Below are 6,451 nucleotides of genomic sequence, written 5' to 3'. Positions count from 1 at the left end.
CCCTGAGCACAATTTGGTGAGGATGGGGTGAGACAACCGTGGTTCGGCTGCTTGATCTGCCCAAAAACCCAGCCACGGTCTGACCTGATGGAACCAGCCACAGGCACACAGCGAGCTGTCTCAGGATGCCGATAATAATCATCATAAATTAAAAAAGAAGAGGCAAAGGTATGGGTGACCTTGAACACCGGCTGATTCTGTTAGGTTTGTTGCTAAATTGTTATTAAGTTGAGCTCTTTGTGGTACTTTATTAGCATTTGTTAAAAAAATAAATCCATTATGCAAGGTTCTTTCAACATATGTATTATTTCATCCAGGTGTCTGGAACAACAACTAACTCACTCAAATACATATTTAGACAGCCTTTTGAATGGTATTATTTGCCTGGAAATAATATGCAACGTTGGATAAATAATGTGTGCTTATTTCGAAGCATATATTGTTATTTCCACCAACAGACAGGTGCTCTTACCAATTAAATAAATAAATAGTTTTGACAGCTCCCGGGGAGGATGCTGGCCTATTTCTCTACTGTTTCTCCAGAAGATAGTGAGCTGCCAAGGCAAGGGCAGTGAAGGAAATCCCTGTAATTGCCCGACAAGCACAGGAGGCAAAGGGCCCGGGGACTGCAGCCACGTGCAGGCACAGAGGGCAAGCCCTCGTGTCCTCAGAGGGGAGGAGGTGGCAGTGAGGTGACAGCCAGCACACTGCAGTCATTTCCACAAAGGCACCTATCGTCTGGCTGCATGGAGAAACAAGGTCCCTGCTCAGGATTTCTTCCCCATCAGCATTGTTTAATTGCACGTTGGTCAAGCCTTTGGGCGTTTACCTGTCAATCTCCCGTCCTTTTAGGGCCAGTTGCTACCCTGGCTGTTGCTGGGCTGATGCTTGGGAGCTTAAATATCATAAATACAGATGGGGCTTGATAAAGCAACAAGTTGGTGAAGCTGAGTGTTTATTAGGATTTAAGATGGCTTTAGGTCTCTCTGGGTAGAGTCCATCCGCAGGAATACAAGTGGAATAAAAATGGTGCAGGTCCTTTTGCTTCAAAGTATCAGCTGTCCGCAAATGGATGGTCAGCTGGGAGGAAAATACAATAGACAATTACTTGAATAGCTGCTCTACCTTTTCTTTTTATTTATTTATTTATTTATTTATTTGTTTGTTTATTTATTTATTTATTTATCTATTTTGGATTGTAAGTCACTTTGGAGGCATGGTATTACCTGCTAAATTTATATCCAGTTGAACTAGTATTGTGGATAATTCATTATTTATTTTATTTTATTTTATGTTATTTTATTTTATTTTATTTTATTTTATTTTATTTTATTTTATTTTATTTTATTTTATTTTATTTTATTTTATTTTATTTTATTTTACTTTATTTTATTTTACTTCATTTATTTTATTTTTTTTTCTGAAAAGTTTAGTTTTTAATTCCATCCATCTTACCGAGGCGTTTCAGGAAGAGACAACATGTACAAACACTCATCTGAGTACAAGTTCTGCCTTTTACACTGAGCTAAAGCAGAGGCAGTGTCTTTGGCCAAAACCCAGGGGTTGTATAATGAAAACACATCTTCAGCTTTATAATAAAGTTATGGCAATCAAAGTACATATTCTAATCTCCTTTTCATTGTTTGCTCAAATATTAAGCAAAAGCAAGCAAGGTGAAAGAAGAGCAGTGCCAACGCTTGTGTATTTTGCTTAGTTACATGCTGCTTTACCGATTTTTTAAGATTTGATTTTATTGATTGTTTCCCAGCTGGTGTTTTATCAATGCCCGGACCAGCGGGACCAACCTCTCTGCCTGCAAAGCCCAGGTGTGTGCGCAGGGAAGCCCTCCCGTGGGCACTGCCCCAGGCTCTGCTCGTCCCAGCCTCGCCTCTGCCGGCAGACGGAGCTACACGAAGTTTTGTGATTCAATTTCATGAATTTCATGCCTGGCTTCTAGTCCCTACACTCATGATTCCAACTAATTTCTTTAGTTTGCCAATTTGCTTCTTGAAATCGCAGCTTTTCCATAATAATGTGATTCTTTGAGGTATTTATTGCTGTAACAGCATGATGGAGATTCCTCTGAGTGCCCAGCCCTGGCTGAGTGCTGGGAGCTCTCCCCAACAGCAGAAGGCTCCTCATTAAAGTGCTCTTGTAATTCTTCCCCAATGAGACTCGTACCCGGGCTGATTCCACTTGATGCAGGCTGCTCTTTATAATTTCCCCACAGACAACAACCCTGTTAACTCTGCTCTGCCCCAGCAGCTCTCCTCCTGCCTGGCTGTACCAAGCACACTGCAGCCCTTCACCTCGCCTGTTCCTGCCTGTGCCGTGCTGGAGCATCCTGCAAGAGATGGGCAAACCCCGTGTGACACTGCTGGGATGTGCATGGTGGGGCATGGCTCCCCACACCGTGCTTGTGTTTGTGCCTCAGGCCCAACAGTGCAGGAAGGATGCTCTGAGTACTTCCACCGAGTCGTGGTAGTTGTCACCTGGAGCCCCTCACTGTGAGCACACTCCTGCGGCCTCACACAGCAATATGGGTATATATTATATATAATGTAACATAGCATAATATATTGGAGCGTATATATTATGTAGTCTATATGAAATGTATAATATGTATATTATATGAAATAAAATCCTAGCTGGTGTGAGTTTTGGCTCAGCTTGGAAGTGTTTCTTCACAGCGCCACTGTGATGATAACACGGCCAATTGTTTCTGTGCCTCTTCCTAGACAAATCCCCGCAGCACCCAGAGCACAGGGCCAGCTCCTCTGCGAGCACCAGCACAGCCTGTGTGAAACGCAGCCACCAGCACAAAATCTGCGGATGTGGGGCAAGGCAAATTGAGATGAATCGGCTCAAGTTGTGGTGGGGTTCGCTGGCAGTTAACTGGAGACGAGGTGGCTCAAGCAGAGGGAAGCAAGGCTCGGGCAGTCCCCAGGTCTCTGTTCGGCCCCCCTCAGCCCCGCACAGTGCCTGGGGGGGCACAGCTCAATGACAGCCCCCACCAACACCCAACCCAAAGGTGAGGTTTGTGTTGTATATATGGGATATATCACAGAATCGCAGTAGTGATCATATAGTGATATGTAGTACGTGTTGTACGTGTTATAAAATAAATCATATGTACCCTATAAATCATATAGATATATATTTCCTATCAAACTGACATAAAATTGAAATTTCTCAAATTCCCATAGAGTGCAAAAATTTTAAAAAGAAGAACATTGGCAATATCAAAGTGCTTTCCTCTGATCACAATAAAATGTTTGTATTTTTTAAAAGCAGCCTTCAAAGTGTTTCAAGCTATCAAATAAATCCAATAAAATGTCTGCTCAATGTTCATGATTGTTCCAGCAATGGTATCTTGAATCACCACATTGACAGTGAAATGCTGTTTAATGTTTTGCAGGAATGTATTTTACGTATGTGAATTTTTTAAAAAGGGAGTTTTCTGATCGAATGGAATGAATAGAAGTCAATTTTTTCAGCAGAAAACAAGGTACTTACACCCATATAAATATATGTAGTTACATAGCTAACCAGAAATGGAGGCTGCATTTTTTATACATATAAAATCTAATATACCTATATCTAATATATCTATAATATTTATCAGTTTAATATATTGTATATAACATTAAAATTAAATATATAAAACATGTAAGTAATGATTTTGCATAGTTATGCATATTTGCTTTATATATCTATTTCTAGGTAAGAAGAAATATGTATAAGGAAAAGCAGAATACACATTTTCAAGAAAATTATCCAGTTGTCTACGTGTTAAAAATATATATAATGAAGTGCATATAACAAAATAATGTTCATATACATAAAGATAGTAAGATAAATAATATACGTGTGCATTATTTATTTATTTACAGATGTTTATTCCTAATTTAAGTTTAACAATCACATCAGTGATGCGGGTTGTTTTTTCCAGGTGATGCTCTGGCCCCCAGGCCGGCTGTGACCCCGATTTGCGGATGAGCCAAGTGAGAGTGCAGCGGGCAGGGGGGAGAGCGCTGGATGTGACCTGCAGCAGCCATCGCGGGAGCCAGATAATGCGATTCTCCTCAGCCTCAGACCTGCAGACAGCCGCTCGGTTAAGCCTTTAAAATCCCTCACAAGTTCTGAAATAAGTTTCTGAAGTTCATCTTTCCCATGCAGCTTCCATAACGCGAAAAGATTTGGGAGCTTTAATGGTGAATAAGAGTTAATATGTTACAGTAAGTCTAACTGGCATTTTGTGATGGAGTGCCAGGCTCCGACAGAAAAACCTAGAAACGGAGCAAAGCAAACCCAGGGCTTGGCTTCCTGCCTTTCCCTTTCTGTCATTTCCCCAGAAGCTGGTGACTGTTTCTCCTGGATGGAGTTAAATGCATAAGTAAAATTAACCAAACATTGAAAAAACAAACATCTGGTAACAGCAGAGACTAGAAGGAGACAAAGAAAAGGCTTTCAGATCCCCTGAAAATAAACACAACAGATATCAAGACTGTAACGAGCAGCATATCAAACCGTTATCTTTTTTAATGTAAAAGCTGCCTAATGTTGGAAAACCATGGAAACAACAACCATGAAGACAGCCACGTCCTCGGCTTTGCAGCAGAGAAAAAGGGGGAGCAGCGACACGCGGCTGGTGATGTTCAGTAAGGAGAGGCATTGAGTTCAGCACTGCCCTACGCTGGGTGCCGTGCCGAGGGGCATCGGCCAGCAGCGAGAGGCAGTGGGAGCAGGGGCCAGGCTGGGCTGATACCGCCTGGGGGCTCCCGGCAGGCGCTGCCTGACCCCACCCGGGCTGGCCCCAGGGCACACGTGTGGGGAGCCAGCCCCTGGTGCCAACAGCCCCCCGCGGGGGATACACCACGGAGAAAGCGGCCACGAGCTCCCTTTGAGACAACAGCTCTTGCTCTTGCTGAATGGCATTGAAATACCAAGCCCCAAAGCTTCAAAATATTGATGGCGTTATTAAAATGGGACCTTTAATTTTGCATTAAGATCATTTTAGCGTTGGAATTCTGGAATTTAATTATGTATGAGCCCCAGCCGCAGTGCTTCTCTGAAATTAGTTAGCATTTATACTTCTACACGTAACGTGTAATTTAGCCTCTTGCATAGAAGGGCTAAATGGTGCTAACATTGTGGGTAGCTGCAGCCATCCCTTTAAAGCAAACATGCAGACATTGTGCTCCCAAGGAACTGTGGAGAGTTACAAAGACGACTAGTGAGCAATTTTGGGAAGCTGCTCCTAAGGAAAGCTGCAGCGAACAGCCGACTTACTCTGATATAAAACCTAAAGAATTGCCCTGCGTTGGGTGGGAAGGCACCGACTTGTTGTACGGCCAACACAGGGCATCATACACCAGAAATGTGTTGCTGGAGCCCTCAAGGTGCTCCTCAGCCTTCTGCCCATGTGTGACCAGAGTCATCAATAAGCCAACGGTCCTCTGGCCTTGGAAGATTAAAGTTCTCAGGGAGATAACGCACAGTTTTAATGAACTTTTCTGTGTTCCACAACGCGTTAACATTACAATGGGAAAAGCAGTAAGGTCAGTGTCACAAGAGGAGCTGGGAGAAGCTCTTCCCTGCCTCTTGGTGAGGTTCTTCTGGGTGGTCTGTGGGGAGCTGATCTGCCCCACCTCTGGCACCGACCGCGGCGAGCTCCCCATGGGAGCTCAGCAAGGGCAGACCCTGCTGCACGCCCTTTGCTCAGCTGCCAGCTCCCTAAATGCAGGTGACAGCGCACAGGGACCGCCACTGCGTGCTTGTGGCTGTGATGGAAACTCCTTCTTCTTGGCTGAGCCATGTCCCCAGGTGGGCTCTGCACATCTCAGCTGCCCCCTGCCTCCTTGCTGCAGTCCCGAACCTCTGAGTCCCTTGGTGCCGCCACCATCTGCCAGACCTTCACTTAACCTTGCCAGTCCTCTTCTCCCTGCCTTCTTTCTTTTCAGGTTAACAAGGTAAACTTTGATTTTAAACTATTCAAACATTGCCTTGATTTATTTTTATGTTTTTATGCTAAGTATCTCTTACACCTGTGGCATTTTTGGAATAATTACATTTCTGGTATTTTAACAAATAGTTGCAAATTAAAGGAGAGCATGCTGAAGTCAGAACAGATGGGCTGAATAAATTTATTGATTTGGGAAGAATACCAAAAGAAATAACCTTTTTTTTTTTTTTTTTTTTTTTTTTTTAAGCAAGAAGAAAGAAAAAAGACAAGTAAAATTAACAGAATAGTTCAGTTATCTGCTGAAAAAATGCCATGAACTCAGTAGTGGCTGATGGGCAGCAGCTGCGAGAAGACAGAGGCAAGAGAAAGCCAGATGGGGATAATATATACCACAAAGGCAGCGTGAGCATACACAGCGTGGACATACGTGGTACACACACAGGTAAATGCAAGCCCAGAAACCCAATGGATTAATGGGTATGCACA

General features: G+C 43.3%; 1 long non-coding RNA gene across 1 annotated transcript; it reads left to right on the top strand.

The window, feature by feature from the left end:
• Positions 1 to 2,726: 2,726 nt before the first annotated feature.
• Positions 2,727 to 6,021, top strand: LOC140002711 (uncharacterized). The gene is made up of 3 exons (XR_011809973.1): positions 2,727 to 3,031; positions 3,419 to 3,508; positions 3,953 to 6,021. It is a non-coding gene; the product is annotated as an uncharacterized lncRNA (long non-coding RNA).
• The last annotated feature ends 430 nt before the right edge of the window (positions 6,022 to 6,451 follow it).

The sequence above is a fragment of the Anas platyrhynchos genome, chromosome 5, assembly GCF_047663525.1.
Source record: "Anas platyrhynchos isolate ZD024472 breed Pekin duck chromosome 5, IASCAAS_PekinDuck_T2T, whole genome shotgun sequence".
NCBI classification, from domain to species: domain Eukaryota; kingdom Metazoa; phylum Chordata; class Aves; order Anseriformes; family Anatidae; genus Anas; species Anas platyrhynchos.
The sequence above is the reverse complement of the archived record's forward strand: the minus strand, read 5'-3'. Positions and strand labels throughout refer to the sequence as shown.